The sequence below is a fragment of the Garra rufa genome, chromosome 9 (genome assembly GCF_049309525.1).
Source record: "Garra rufa chromosome 9, GarRuf1.0, whole genome shotgun sequence".
NCBI lineage: Eukaryota > Metazoa > Chordata > Actinopteri > Cypriniformes > Cyprinidae > Garra > Garra rufa.
The window spans coordinates 4,385,491-4,402,990 of NC_133369.1; the positions used below are offsets into that span (position 1 = coordinate 4,385,491).

Genomic DNA, 17,500 nt, shown 5'->3' on the forward strand with positions numbered 1-17,500 from the left:
ATCAAATCTGCTAATGTCCTAAGGCCTGATCTGACACTGACAAAAAGCGTGCATTAAAGCATGCCAGTAACTTTTATGTTGAACTTCTTGGGGTCATAATTTGCATCCAATGCATTCAGCAACATGCAAAGAGTTCACTGTAGTTTGCCAGTAGATATTAAACCTCAATATAAAGCACAACATCCTGAAACATGCACAGTGACAGAAAAGGCTGCAGAGGAGCATCATGGCCCTCAGCATCATGCTAATGTTTACATTTCACACGCATCGGTGCGTCACAGAGATGACACCACCACAGACACGTGTTTATCCTATTTGGGGCTTTGGAAGACAATACACCAGTATGAATAGACTTGAACCACTTATGGTTCAAGAACAGGTGGAATCTCAGCGTTTGGTCTATCTTTTGAGTGTTTAGACTGGTTCTCGGTGGTTAATACTGCTGACCTTGTGGAAAGTTAGTGCACCGTTTGCCAACTAACCTAAGCAAGACCTTTGGAGGGGGAGGGTTACGAGCATTGCCCTATCCATTTACACATAACTCAAGAATATTAACGCCGTACAAATTAAGAAAAGACTCTTAATTAGCGTCAGTGTAAAACTGTGTCTGCTTGGCTTGGTGGGAATTTTATTAGCCTACTGTATCAGGCATTGCCAAAAACACATGTGGTCAGCTCACTTTGCTTTATTTAGTCTTTTCTTTTGCTTTAAAGCTTCTCCTACAACACCAACCCAACTATATTGGCTACTACTCTCACAATGTGTAAACATCAGGCAATAAACTTACATAATTTCCTAGTCTAGTGTAAATGAGAGCAGAGGTCATGCATAGTGCATCAACAATTTCCACTGATGACGAAAATGTGTTTTTGTCAATATACTGCCTACATAACTTGCTGACTTTTAATGTAGCATCCTAACTTAACTCTTAGAGTGATTTGATGCATCCTAGTAAGTTATTCACTTAAACTTGGGAATTTAGACTCAGTCATTATTATTGAAGGTCGTTTTTGTGCCGCTAGAGGCGCAATAATTGCACACTGCATCAGATTTAAATATTCAAAAACTTTTAAGTAGGCTATATAAAACGAAGTTACTGACCAGCTAAGCACTAATGTTTATCCATTTGCATAAAAAAAGAAAAAAATCATTATAATGCAGGCTAATGTAAACTGCACCCGTGTTCTATGTATATTCAAATGCATTAAAGCACCAAAATGTTTCGTTTAGAAAACTATCAACATTATTCCATTCATGCAGGTTCAAAACAGTTTCTGCTGGCCACTTCTAATTTAATAATAAAAAACAACCTTATTCATTTATTATTAAAAAAAAAAAAAAAAAAAACACAAACTCACAATTTGCCCCATATTCAATAATGGAATATCCACATAAACTTAACTAATAGCTGCAGTGATAGTACATGCCAAATACATTATAACAATTCTCCGATTTATACCTTTAAATTCTTAAAAAAGAACTTAAATGCTACTATAAACTTATAAAATCAGAGATTTTATAAATGAAATGAATGACAGTTCATACTGAATAAACGGTAGGCGATAGTTTCAAACTCAAGTATTCGTTTACACACGAATTGATACAAAAAATGACGCGACTTCGGTTTAGACACGACTCTATCTGTAAAATAAAGTCTCTGAATGTTGAATGAACGTTATCAGATCGGCTATTAGTCACATAGTTGTATAATAAGAGGTCGATGTGCTCTTACCGTGTGTCGAGATCCGTATCCACACGTGAAAGCTCTGGTAATCTCCGTTTGCTGTGGGACGCGAGCTGTCTCGATTGCGGCTCACTGGTTTCTGAACTGAATGCTGGAGGAACGTCTGTGGCTCGTCGTGGATGTACCGGGATCATCCCACTACTGTGGGCGGGCAGGTATGAGTGTAAACTGAGCCCACTACAAACACGACAGCAGAGGGGGGTTGTTTGGGGGACTGACCTGCACTAAGAGACCAAAAGCTCGAGACATCAGTGTTTGAAGAGGTAGATTTATATCTGTATATCGGCGACATGCATTGTCAGCGAATGAGGTGACAAAAAAATCAAAGTTTTCATTTGAGACCGAGATATTTTACTTTGGTGAATAGTCACTTTCAATAGAAAAACATAAACTTAAAGCTACATTTGTGACAATATTCCGCGTTATGTTGTCACACTGGTTGAGATTATGCTTTCTAAATAGGAAATTAAATTATGAAACTAGTTTGAGGATAGTTTTCCGGGAACGTTCTAAGTAAGAACTTTGGCTAACGTTCTGATAAACGTTATTCTAGTTACGTTAATAGAATGTTCATTCAAAGTTGTCTGGTCGTTAACAATGTTTTCAAAATGTTTGCACGGAAACGTTAGTTTTTGTTATTAATGGACATTTTTCGTCCATGTTTCATCACACTTGGAGAACATTCAAAAATATCGTTTTCATAATGTTTGCAAAGGATAAAATGGAACGTTCCCTAGAAACCAAGAAAAAATACATTTTTAAAAAATAGACTTTGACAATCAAAAATAACATACATCTGTATGTTAATAACATCTGTATCATAATAACATAAAATCTGATAAAAATGACTGAGCTACAGCCGTTTGAAGGCGATAGAGTTGATTTTGAGAAAAACTGAGTTGAAGTTTTCTGAAGATTCCAAAGCAAAATCACCAAGCAATGTTACATATTTTTCTCCAGTTCTTTTACGAAATTATTCATCACAATGTAGCTATTTTTATCTTTGTTATTAAAAAATATGAACAAAGATGCAAATAAACAGTAGTTTAATCAAGAGCAGTGATTAAAGGTGTAGTTCACTCAAAAATGAAAATTAACCTATTATTTACTCACCCTTCAGGCATACTGGTTTATACCATTTCCTTCTTTCAGATAAATCCAACCAGAGTTTTTAAATTATGATTCTAGCACTTTTAATCTTTAGAATGGCAATAGGTGAGTGTTTCTCTTCATCAGTCCAAAACAAGTCCAATAAAGTGCATCCATCCTTAATAAAAAGTGCTCCACACTGCTCCGGGGGGTTAATAAAGGTCTTCTGTAGTAAATCGATGCATTTTTGAAAGAAAAATATCTTTCAAAAATGCATCAATGTCCCAACTGGTCGTACCAGAACCAGCTTTGGACTGATGGTTTCTTTACAGAAGCAAAGTTTCCTTACTTTAAAGGAAAATCAGTCTCCTCTTGGTTTATATCGAAATCTTCCATCATTTTTCTTCACAAATCCTCGTTTTGAACTTCTGATTCATTGTTTTGTTTTGGTTTCTCCATGATTTCTCTTGGTTTTCCCTCATTTTGCCAGCACGGAACATGCAGTGCGTTTCACAAAAGAAGTTTGTTCAATTTGAAATAATAAAACAAAAGGTCTAGAGTTGGAAATAGCGACAAAATGCACTGCATTACTTTGTGCTTGTGGTGTTTTGTTGATTTTTAGTGAATGTATAGAGTAATTTTCTCTCAAGTTCATACATATATTCTAGAACTTGATAGGAGCAGATTTCACATATGAAGTAAAAATCACCAAAGCACCATTTTGATTAAAAGTAATTGCTTTAAAATGATAATTCAAAATGAAAAACTAAAGCAATGACATTCAGATATTTAAATTGTCCAAATATTTTTTGGCATCACTGTCTATGTCTAAATGTGTATATTGTATATTTATGCATTTGCAAAACATCTTAAATCTAATGCTTGTATAATAGAGGGGGTTGTTTTTAGCTTTTGTGGTTTGGTCAGCATGCAGTCATGAGAAAATAATAGGAGAATCAATGAAATTACACTCAGCAGTGTGCATCTCATCCTCTAAATGTAGACTGCTCTTTTTTGTTTTGCACAAATTTCACTTCTTTAAGCTGCAAGCCTGTATGGTGAATAGATAACTGTGAATAAATGGATAACCATGATAAGCTATCAGCAACGGCTCCTCATCCAGAAAACATTACTCTGAAAGCCTCACGAGCTCAGCGCTGATTGACCGTCTACGTCTGAACGCGTTATTCACGCAAGTAATGAACATTAAGATTAGATTAGTGTTTAATGTTTGGTGAACCTTGGCTCCATAATGTTGTTGTGATGACGGTACAATGAGCTCCCTGCGGGGGATCGTCAGGAAATCGGGGTTTGGTCTGGTGGCACATTAGTAGAGAGACTCTGAAAATAGTGCATGAATGCATTTACTAATTTCTAGTTCTGTTATTTATATTGCCGCATTCACTCCTTTCAGGGTTATTATAGTTTAAAGCTGAAACCATAGAAGAGCACAAAATGCATTGAATCTAATTGAAAAACACATTTAATCTCATTTAAAGGAATAGTTTTCCCTAAAGTAAAAATGTAATCACCCTCAGGCCATCTAAGATGGATCAATGGATGCTCTGCAGTGAATGGGTGCCGTCAGAATGAGAGTCCAAACTGCTGATTAAAAACATCTCAGTAATCCACAAGTGATGCACACCACTCCAGTCCATAAATTAACATCTAAAACTAAAAGCTGCGTGTTTGTAAGAAACAAATCATTAGAAACCATCATTAAAATAATTGCATTTGGCTAAAATATGAATCCATAATAACACTTCCTCCAGTAAAAAAGTTAATTTCCTGTTGTCTCTCACATGAAAATACACACACATACTTGTTTAGATCTGTTGATTAATCTATGCAGCTTTCTCTCCTGATTCAGACCAGCTGACTTTTTCCCTAGAGGATGCATTATTATGCTATTATTATGGATTATGGGCTTGTATTTTGGCCAGAATATATGGTTTAAAGTTTAAAGTGTCTTAATAATGGATTTGTTTCTTACAAATACAGAGCTTTTGACTACACAAATTTTAACTGATGGACTGGAGTGGTGTGGATTACTTGTGATGTTTTTATCAGCTGTTTGGACTCTCATACTGACGGCACCCATTCACTACAGAGGATCCATTGGTGAGCAAGTTATTTCTCCAAATCTGATGAAGAAACAAACTCATCTACATCTTGGATGGACTTATTTGGTTTTATTTGAGAGAGAATTATTCCTTTAACTACAGAACTATATACATATACACTTTGCAGCTCAAAAGTTTGCAATCAGTGAGATTTGTAATGCTTTTAAAGGAGACTTTTCCACTCATCAAAGCTGTGTTTATTTGATTAAAAATACAGAAAAAAATTGTAATATTGTGAAATGTTAATGCAATTTAAAATAGTGGTCTTCTATTTTAATATACTTTAAAATATAATTTATTTTTGTGATGCAAAGCTGAATTTACATCATCATTACTGCAGTCTTCAGTGTTACATGATCCTTCAGAAATCATCTAATATGCTGATTTAATATCAGGGCTGGAAACTGATTTCAGGATTCATTGATAAATAAAACAGAATTTATTTAAAATAGAAAACTTTTGTAACAATAAACACCTCGTTTAAAGTTTGCGGTCAGTACATTTTTTTTCTTGCTTTCTCACATTGAAAGAAATTAATACTTTTATCCACCAAGCATATATTAAGTTGATAAAAAGTGATAGTAACGACTTCTATTTTGAATAAATGCTGTTCTTTTGTAACTTTTTATTCATCAAAGAATTTTGAAAAAAGTATCACAGGTTCCAAAAAATATTAAACAGCACAATTGTTTCCAACATTGATAATAAAATTAATAAATCAGTATATTAGAATAATTTCTGAAGAATCATCACTGAAAACTGTAATGGCTGATACAAATTCAGCTTTGAATCACAGAAATAAATTATACTTTAAAGTGCAAAAATATTTTAGAATATTACTTTTTTCTGTATTTTTGATCAAATAAATGGAGTGCATAAGAGACATTTAAAAAACAAAACATTATAAATCTTACTGATCCCAGACTTTTGAGTGGCAGTGTATATTTTTAAAAAAGACAATAACTGATAAAAATTACAAAAACACCAAAAAAAATTACTATAACTAAAATAAAACTGAAAACTCTTCTTAGTATCTCAGTGATAACAGTACTGTAGTACAACACCGCTCATTGTTCAGAGGTCCGGTTTCTCTGCAGTACATCTGTAAGGAGAAACCCAACACCGTTTAACCCTGGTTCTGATACCGCTGACCCTTAGCCTAAACCTGGGGGACCCTGGAAACCAGACTTCCTGTAGGCCACCGTGTGTGTGGGGTGCCAAGAGCCCTGACCTGTTTGACGCCATCGCTGACTTCGCCTCCCCAAGGGATTGAATAATCTATTTAACGTCACTCGTACACAGCAGGTGACGAAAGCCTCACGTAATTTGCGGTGCCAGACAGCTGTTTGGTCTCTTATTATCGAGTAGCGCTAATCTCCTAGACTCTGTCGTGATCACGTAGTCCTTTCAGAATAATGTTTGACATGGACTGAGGGGCCCAATGTCTGTGTGTCAATGATCAGCTGATAAAATGCTGGCTGGACTCTGTTTTCTTCTTGTTTCACAATAGGCAATTTGTGATAAGATTAGTGGTCGACCAATAAGAGATTTTCAATGGCTGATAGTGACACTGATATCTGGAGAGCAAGGTGCTAATTAGGCAATTATAATGTGGTTTATACAGTGAGCTCTGATGCTTCTGTTTCTTATTTAAAGCACTTTTATGTTGCAAATTATGTTATCAGGATAATAATATGAGTGACAATTGAACATGAATGTGAGAATGTCTTTGTCGTTTAAGTCTGTTTAGCTTTAATGGAACAAAATTCATAAACAAAACCTGATAATCCAACGAGTATCTTGAGCTGTAATTGAAGAAATGTGGAAACCATTTGATAATATACCAGCAGATAATATAACCACCCAAGAACAGCCTAGCAACCGCCCATCACTGCATAGCAACCATTCAGAACACCTTAGCAACTGCATAGTAACCCCTTTTAATAACCTCCTAGCAACCACCCAGAATACCCTTATAACTGCATTTGAGCAGCCACATAGCAACACCCTAGCAACCACCCAGAACAGCATAGGAACCAACAGCCATCCGGAATTCCATAGTAAATGCATAGCAATAACCTGGAAACCATTCAGAATACCCTAATAACTGCATAACATCTTAACAACACCCTAGCAACAGCATAGTAACACCTTAGCAACCTCCTAGAAACCACCCAGAATACTCTAGTAACTGCATAGCGACACCCTAGCAACCAACCTGAATACCTTAACAACTGCATAACATCCAAACAACCATATAGAATATCATAGCAATACCCTAGCAACAGCATACCCTAGTAAATGCATAGCAACACTGGAGCAACCATTCAAGAACAACCTAGCAACCACATAGCAACACCCTATAAATCACCCAGAACAGCGCAGTAACTGCGTAGCCACCAGTAACCATCTAGAACTCCATAGAAAATGCATAGCAGTACCCTAGCAACCATCCAGAATACCCTAACACCCACATAACATTCAAGCAACCACATAGAAAATCATTGCATAACACCCTAGCAACTGCATACCAACACATTAACAACCTCCTAGCAACCACCCAGAATACCCTATAACTGCACAGCAACACTTGAGCAACCATCCAAGAACAACCAAGATTGCTTAGCAGTACCCAAGCAACCATCTTCAATACTCCAACAACCGCATAACATCCAAGCAATCATGGTAGCACCTTAACAACTTCCTAGCGACCAGAATATTCTAGTAACTGCTTTGCAGCACCATAGCAGCCAACCAGAACACCCTAGTAACCACAAAACACACAATAGTAATCACTCAGAAGACATAGTAACTGCATAGCAACATCCTAACAACCAACCAAAACACCCTAGCAACTACCCAAAATACATAGTAACTGCATAGCAACACCCTAACAACCAAGCAGAATGCCCTAGTAACCACAAAACACACACTAGCAGTCACTCAGAATACATAGTAATTGCATAGCAACACCCTAGCAACCACCCAGAATACATAGTAACTGCATAGCAACACCCTAGCAACCAACCATAACACCCTAGTTAACACAAAACACACACACTAACAATCTCCCAGAATACATAGTAACTGCATACCAACACCCTAACAACCAACCAGTACACCCTAGTAACCACAAAACACACTAGGGATCACTTGGAATGCATAGAAACTGCATAGCAACACCCTAGCAACCAACCAGAACACCCTAGCAACCACCAAGAATACATAGTAAGTGCATACCAACACCCTAGCAACCAACCAGTACACCCTAGTAACCACAAAACACACTAGCGATCACTTGGAATGCATAGAAACTGCATAGCAACACCCCAACAACCAACCAAAACACCCTAGCAACCACCTAGAAAATATAGTTATTGTTTAACAACACCCTAGCAACCAAATATTGCATCCTAGTAACCACAAAACACACTCTAGCAATCATTCAGAATACATAGTAACTGCATAGCAACACTCTAACAACCAATCTGAACACCCTAGCAACCACCTAGAATACAATCAACAGTACATCCTAGTAACCACAAAATGCACACTAGCAATCACTCAGAATACATAGTAGCTGCATAGCAACACCCTAACAACAAACCAGAACACCCTAGTAACCACAAAGCACACACTAGCAGTCACTCAGAATACATAATAATTGCAGATAGAATGTCTATAATGTTTTAAAAGGTTATTAGTAGATTTCTGTAGTTAGATCTTCTGTTTTTTGACTTCTGTTATCAGCCATTGAAAATAATCTCAAAATGGCCAAATATTGTTTGATTAAACTGCTTGACCAATACATCAGTCACTCATTCGATAAGGCAAGAAACTTACATTAATCATGTACATTTTTGTGTATTATTGCTGTGAACGTGCACACATGCACACGCTCGGTTCAGGTCAAGATTAATGACACACCTTCAGGGCAGGAAGTCACAGTAAACCCTGCTTCCTGTCTGAACGCTGGGGCCGTTTGCGTCTTTGCGTTTGAGGCCCTGTGTGTTTGAAGCATACGGTGACTATTAGAGGATCAAGCACGTAATCACACAAACCGATTGATGGGGTCCGGATGGGGTTCATTTACTTTTGCTAAACAGCCTTTTAATCAGTGAAACAGACTGTCTTACCTGAGCATGTTCCCGCTGCTCCTGATCCCTGTGCACAACATCTGTGACTTTACACATTTTGGTCTGGAAATGTGTCAGTTTACCTGAAAAATTTGTGAGTTCTTGCTTTCAACAGCTAAGCTCTTCAACAGAGAAAAACATGCTTTCTTTCTTAGATTCAGCATGTCTTAGATAGTGAAATCTCAAAAAGCAGGTCACATTTTACTCAAAAAATTTTTTTTATTAAAAAATAATTCATATAAGTAATTTAATTAATTATAAAATATCTAAAAAATAATAAAAAGAAATATGAAAATAAATAAATAACTAATATTTTTTAAATATAAAAATAATAAACAATGTATTTTAAAAAATCTAAGAAATAAAAATAATTAAATCTGAAAATATTTAAACTAAGTAAATAAATAATAAATGTATTTCAAATGTGTATTATTTATTTTATTTTCAGCTTATTTACTCCTTAATACACCTTCATTTTACCTAACTTTTTTTTTTTGTTTTACATTTTTTAAATCGTAAAACTTGCGAGTTTAAATGTTTTTGCCAAATTGAAAACTTGTTTTACAATATTCTCTCAAAAACAGGTCAGGACACAGAAAAGATAAGAAAGAAAAAACTGCATAAGAGATGAAAAACTAAAATAAAAGTAAGAAATAAAAAATGTATCTGAAGTGTGTTTTTTTTATTTTTTATTTCATATTATGTTCCTTTTAATACATTGTCATTTTACATAAAAAATTTCCTTTGTTTTACTTTTTAAAATACTAAATCTTGCTTATTAAAAGTTTTTACAATATTCTCACAAAAGAAAGTCACATTTTCTCCAATAAATAAATAATAAATAAAAATTCAACTAAATAAAATAATAATAATAATAATAAACAATTTATATAATTAAATTTATTAATTATAAAAAAAATCAAATAAGAAAAAAATAATAAAAAGTAACAAATATGAAGATATTTAAAATAAATAATCCTTAATACACCTTTATTTTACAACTTTTTTTGTTACATTTTTAAAATCCTAAAATTGCATGTTTAAATGTTAAATGTATTTGTGTATGTGATGTAATTTTGAATTATATATAATACAATAATTCAATAATGAGAAATTACAATACAATTACAATATGCATAAGAGATTAAAAATAACAATAAAAAGTAAAAATTATTTTATTTTCCTTTTTAATACATTATTATGTAATACATTTTACATAATATTTTTTGTTTGTTTTACCTTTCAATTCTAAAATTGCTTATGAATAGTTGCAAAATCCTGTATTGTGGTCTCACTTTGAACTCTACAGTATAAAATTGGGCACTATATAAAGCTGCACAATTGCTGAATTGGATAATTTTACAATATTCTTACAAAAGCAGGTCACATTTTACAAAACAAAACAAAAAAGTAATTGTTGCATAAAGAAAATTTTCTCCACATATTGTCTTTTTTTTTCTTCAGTTTTGTAATTTTCAAGTTTCGTAACATTTGTCGTTTTCTTACTGTTTTCAGCTTTGAGTATCTGTGTTTATGCATGCATTGTGTAAAATGTGTTTTTCTGTAGATCCCAAAGCCCTCGACTCTTTTACCTATCCCTTTGCCCTGACCTTTGACCCCCACACTCCCTACCAACCCCATCATGACTCTTTTGTTTAGAGTCTACATCTGGTCTGGAGCTCCATGCCCTTTATGTTGTTTTGTTTAGGGCTCGTAATCTCTGAGTTCAGACACACAACCACAGAAGACAATCCTTCTTCATGTCTGTGTGTTGAATTGTTGACTTCAACATCCTGTGCTGTTTGGTCTGGACTTTTGATTGATGCTGATTTGATTGATAGAGAGGACTTCAGTAAGATTCTTCTGCTCATCAAGGCTTAAAAAATACAGTAAAAACTGTAAAATTGTGAAATATTATTAACATTTCAATTAACTGATTTCTATGTGAATATACTGTAAAATATAATTTATTTCTGTGAGTCAAAACTGAATTTTCAGCATCATTACTCCAGTCTTCAGTGTCACATGATCCTTCAGAAATCATTCTAATATGCTGATTTACTGCTCAGGAATATTTCTGATTATTATAAGGATTGTTTGATGAATAGAAAGTTCAAAAGAACAGCATTTACTTGAAACATTTGTCACACTTCTTCTTCACTGAATGTTTCTCAGTGTAGGTTTATTTTTAAACTCACTTGTGCAATCATACCACTTTTACTGTCTGAAGATGTGTGGTGTATATATAGAGTATACCTGATTAAAACCACACTGTTTAATGTTGATTTATTATCACTGTTCTCTGCTCTCCTTGTGAGTGTTTTCTAAGAACGGCTGCATCATTGCCAAAAATCTTTGCCAAAGTCTACATCTAAGCTGTAAAGTTTGATAAAGCGAGCAGGCTTTGGCAAGACATAAGACGAACATCAAAAGTGTCTTCATCAGAGATTTAGTTCTCTTTCTTCATTTTTATGAGAATAGACTAATATATTGCTTCCACAGGAGCACAATCTTAAACCATTGCCTCTGGATGATGAGCAAACAGCCTTTTAGGGATTCAAGCGAATAGTGCTGAAACCCTATTGTAATTGTTAGAATGGTCACAGTTGAGCGTTCTCCATGCAAAACTGATCATGCAGACCAAACCGTAAGTCATAGAGACTTGAAACTTGGAGGGATGGTAGTACTCACACTGCCTACAATGTCACCAAGTCTCACCCCAATCGGCCTGACGGGGGCGCTACAGCGATCAAAAGTATGAAATCGCTTATAACTCCTAATCAGATTCAATCGTTTATCAATTTTTGAAAAACCTACTTTTGCGAACTAGTCCTTGGTATTTCACCTGATCTGAACCAAACAGTACAAAAAGTTTCTCTAGAGAGTGAATATGAATAATTATCAAAAAATAAATAAATAAAAAATTAACTTTTGACTCACCGTCGCCAAAACATTCGAAAGGGGCAGGGCCACTTTTAGTAAAACGCCTATAACTCCTAAACAGAATCATTTATCTCCACCAAACTCAGAAGGCTTATGTAAGAACTCAATCTGAGGTCACAGGAAAAAAATAGTGGAGCTTGGCTACTTGGTGGCACTATAAGAGGGGAAAAAAACATTCAAATGGCTATAACTGTGCAACCATTTGTCATATCAACATGAAAATCAGTGTGCACAGTCTTGGTCTAAAGTGCCAGAAGTGTCTCCACGGACATTTGCGTATCTCAAAAAACATGGCCACCATTGGCCGACTTAGTTTAAGCACCTGTTAGACAAGGTTAATGGAGGACGATCCAATTGAAATGAAACTCGGTTGGCCTGTTTGACTCACGGTCCCAAAGGTCTCTAAATAAATTGGTGATAACACATTTTTCAAGGGTGTAAACAATTGCATGTTGCGCGTTTTTTTGCACATATGCACAATATTCGTATTATAAGATTTAACTCCTTATTCTGGACAACTTTGCCTCTAGAACCACTGCTATCAATCAAATTGTTTGTTAAATGATTGAAAAGATGTAAAAAAACAAAAAAAACTACTTTTGCAAACTAGTCCTAGGTTTTTTGCCGGAAAAAATTTGGAAAAAACACTCCAGTACAATTCTCTGGATCAAAAAATTATCAAAAAATGTTGATATTTACCATTTGGGAAGCTATAACGGGGCCGTTTAGAAAAGCCGCCTGTCCAAATTTACCCAAAATCCTATAAAGCCTAAAGGAAAGCTCAAAACTTCACGAAACCTGCTTAGCACATGCGACAGGTGATTCTAAACAAGCACGCAAAGTTTTAAGGGGATCGGACCACAGCTGGCGCTATAACAGTCATAAACTTTAAAAACATAAACATTTTTATGGTAAATTACCTGAAAAAATGCTTTTTTAAATTATTCATTTGGTGGTTACAGGCTTGCTAAATAATGTATTTTTTCATACGTGCTTAAATGCCTTAAAGCACTTCAACCCTGGTCATCGCTGTTTGCAGTTTAATCTTTCTACTTGTAGATGTCTGTGAATCTTCACTTTATATTCTGTAACTAATGTGCTAAAGTTAGACTTCACTTTGACAGCTTTCAATAGTACATGTGACTGTTAATGTCACAGTATTACAGAGTAAAATAAGGTTTAAAGGAATAGTTCTTCCAAAAGTGAAAATTTGCCATCTGCATGATGCAGGAAAGTTTGTTTTTTATCAGATTTTTTATCAGAGAAATGTAGCATTGCATCACTTGATCACCATTGGATCCTCTGGAGTGAATGGGTGCCGTCAGAATGAGAGTCCAAACATCTGATAAAAACATCAGGATAATCCACAAGTAATCCACACCAATCCAGTCCATCAGTTAACATCTTAAGAAGCCAAAAGCTCTGTGTTTTTAAGAGACACATCCATTATTATGATGTTTTTAACTTAAAACTGTCACTTCTGGCCAAATGATGAGTCCATAATCCTGAAAAAGTCTATCTCCTGTGCTCTCTCTCATCAAAATCCACCCACATATTTGTTTATAGCTGTTTCGACTTGTAAACAATGTTTTATCAGTGCAGATTTCTCTCCTGATTCAGACCAGAAGACTTTAAAGCAACATTATTGATTATGGATCATATTTTAGCAAGTTTAAAGTTTAAAATATCTTATTGATGGATTTGTTTCTTACAAACATGCAGCTTTTGGCTTCACTAGTTGTTAACTGATGGACAGATGTGGTGTTTATTACTTTTGGATTATCGTGACGTTTTTATCAGCTGTTTGGACTCTCATTCTGACGGCACCCATTCACTCCAGAGGATCCATTAGTGAGCAAGTGATGTAATGTTACATTTCTCCAAATCTGATGAAGAAACAAACACATCTACATCTTGGATGGCTTAAGAGTGACTACATTTTTAGCAAATTTTTATCCTTTAGATAAACTAATCCCTTAATCAAGTTCTAAATGCATTTATTTAAAGAATGCGCTCGCCATTTCAGCATAAAATGAGCTATCTTCGTGAATCCCCCCAGTATGTTTAGACTTTGGTGGTCCCATTGTCTTGTCTTTCTCCGGTGGCCTCTTGTGGTCTTTGTGCTGGTCAGGAAACACATCCTCGGCTTCCTTTCTTCCATTCATCCTGATGTTTAGATGTGGCTGTGTTCAGGTGAAGCCCCTCGCAGAACCTTCAGCACCTGTCGCGTTTCCAAAACATGCTGCTAAGTGGACCGGGCTTGTAAAGACAAGAGATCAGGAGATTGCAACATGTTCTTGTGAATCTGGATCCAGTTTCTCCTTTTCTTTCACTGGTGCATAACAAGCTGCCACCTTCATCAATGTTTGGTTCTGAATGACAGGAACGTGGACACAAAACACAGGAATACAGAGTGTTGTTTTAGGGTTGCATGGATGTCCTGGTCTCAGATGCTCTCATGCATGGTTTATTTTGATGTTTTTAATGCTGTGAATTTAAAGTCGGCATGAAATGGAAACTACAATTATATTTCTTGAACGACAAAGTGTATAGGATTTTTTAAATTTAAATGACTGGTAAATGCAATTAATTTTACATTTAAAATGCAATGTATTTTTTAAATGTTAAATTATTTCTACAGTTACATAACATTATAAATATTCTGTTTAATCTTTTAATCATCAAACTATATATATATGTATATATATAAAAAGAAATGCTATATTATATTATAGATATTAAATTATTATTAAAAATATATCATTTAAATGTATATAATTTATTCAAATTCATTTCAAAATGTTAACTTATTTTTACAGTCATACAAAAATGAAAAATATTCAGTTAAGTCTCTTAATTAATGTCTCATGCTAATAAATATAAAACAGCAAAATAATCGAATCAATGGCGTTCAGATTCAGCGTAGATCTCATGACCTGTTGGTCACGCAACACTCGTTATTGTTTTTTTTCTATCTCTCAGCGGCCACATTTATTCCATTCCAAGACCTTTTGAGTCTTAATTATAATCATATTGAACATCTTTTTCATTTTCCCCTCTGATTCAAACCACACCGTATTGCGGGGTCAGAAAGCCACGGCTGACTTTGAAGTGCATTTGTTCTCGTCAGAGGCTTTCATGCTCTGGATCATGAGGTTTCGGGGGTGAAGTGCTGGTCTGAAGCATCCCGTCGCTCTGGCACCGTTGTTACATAACCTCAGGGCTCGCTGTGACACGCTGGTTAGGCTTAGCGACCGCCGTTAGCCCGCGAGGAGGGGTGGATTTTGACGCCGCGGCCCACCACACTGCTGCTCTTTATGTGTTGGTTACGAGGCCTGTTGGTCAATGTCTGTGTTGGACAGTTGACATAATGGGATTCTTTGATGGGCCTTTAGGGCTGTTTTAAGCCAGCAGGTCACAGGGATCGACCGGCCTGCGGGGGTAACGCTGCGTGACGGCCTGTCCATCATGCTGTGCTTTGACTCTACTGGCCTCAATCATAATCACATATGAGTTTGACACTAAGTTGACCCGTATAGTTTGGAAATGATTTTTTTAGAGGCATTTTTTTATGGAAAATATGATTTAAATTTTTAGATTTAGATTTTAAAATATATTAAATTATTATTAAAAATATATTATTTAAATATTTAAATGTGATTTTTAAATGTTTAATTGTTGCTACAATTATTACAATTATAGATATTCAGTTTAATCTTTTAATCAATGTAGGTTTAATAAATAAAAAATAATTATATATCATATATATATATATATATATATAAATTGAATTACTATTTAAAAAACATTTTAACTATTTAAAATATTTAAAAATATATTACATTTTTAATAAAAAATATACCATATGCATTTTTAAATGTAATTAATTTCGACTTTATTTTTGAAATATTTTGACTCTATTCTCATAATATTTCGACTTTATTCTTGAAACATTTTGACTTTATTCTCGAAACATTTTGACTTTTCTCGACACATTTCAACTTTATTTTCAAAATATTTCAACTTTAGTCTCGTAATTTCAACTTTATTTTCAAAGTATTTCAATTTTATTCTCGTAATATTTTGACTTTATTCTCGTAGTTTTGACTTTATTTTCTAAATATTTCGACTTTATTCTTGAAACATTTTGACTTTATTCTCGAAACATTTCAACTTTATTCTCGAAACATTTAGACTTTATTCTTGAAATATTTCAACTTCATTCTCGTAATTTCGATTTAATTTTTAAATGTAATTTGAAATTTTTAATGATTACTACAGTACAAATATTAAAAATCTACATATTCTGTTTAATCTTTTAATTAATGTAATCTTAATAAATAAAAAAGTCTACACTGATATATATCTATAAATAATTCTATAAGTATTTATCTATTTTAAATTATTTAAACTATTATTAACTATTATATTAACTATTTAAAAAATAATAATAAATTGAATTATCATTAAAAACATTTTTAACTATTTAAAATATATTTTAAAAATATATTAAATTATTTAAAAAATATACACCATTTACATTTTTAAATGTGAATAATTTTTTGGCTTTGACTTTATTCTCATAAAATTTTAACTTTATTTTCAAAATATTTTGACTTTATTTTTAAATATATTTTGACATTATTCTCGTTATATATTTCAACTTTATTCTCATAATTTCGACTTTTTTCTCAACTTTATTTTTGTAATTTTTACTTTCTGCTTTATTTTTTAAATATTTAGACTTTATTCTCGTAATATTTCAACTTTATTTTCGAAATATTTTGACTTTATTTTTTATAATACTTCGACATTATTCTCGTAATATTTCAACTTTATTTTCATAATTTCAGCTTTATTCTCATAATTATGACTTTATTTTCTAAATATTTTGACTTCATTCTCGTAAACATTTCAACTTTATTCTCGAAACATTTAGACTTTATTCTCAAAACTTTTACTTTATTTTCGAAAGATTTTGACTTTATTTTTTATAATATTTCGACATTATTCTCATAATATTTCAACTTTATTTTCATAATTTCGACTTTATTCTCGTAATTTTGACTTTAATTTTGAATAATTTTGACTTTATTCTCGGAATTTCAACTTTATTCTCAGAACATTTCGACTTCATTCTTGTAATTTTGTCTTTATTCTCGGAATTTTTCATCTTTTATCTCAAAATATTATCACTCTAATCTCGTAATCTTAGATGTGGCACTAAAACACTGTCGTACTATGAAATGTAGTTATCTAAACATACTATTATTATTATTAACATACTATTACATTCTGTATATCTAAACTACACTACATATTGTTTTGGGGGCACAAAAGTCTGCATTTATTGTGTAAGATATGTGAGGAAAACAGGAGAATTGTGGGAAGCAGAGCAGAATGACACCACCGACCCATATAACAATAAGCATGAATACAAACACCATAATAGACACTCAAACATC

General features: G+C 33.7%; 1 protein-coding gene across 1 annotated transcript in view; it reads right to left on the reverse strand.

Annotated features, from left to right (window-relative positions):
* The window catches only part of fam110d (family with sequence similarity 110 member D), a 16,808-nt gene extending 14,982 nt beyond the window's left edge, over positions 1 to 1,826 (reverse strand). The window contains exon 1 of the mRNA XM_073847278.1: positions 1,733 to 1,826. The gene's annotated coding sequence lies outside the window, so the exon portion shown is untranslated. The remainder of the gene's footprint in view (positions 1 to 1,732) is intronic.
* Positions 1,827 to 17,500: the final 15,674 nt, after the last annotated feature.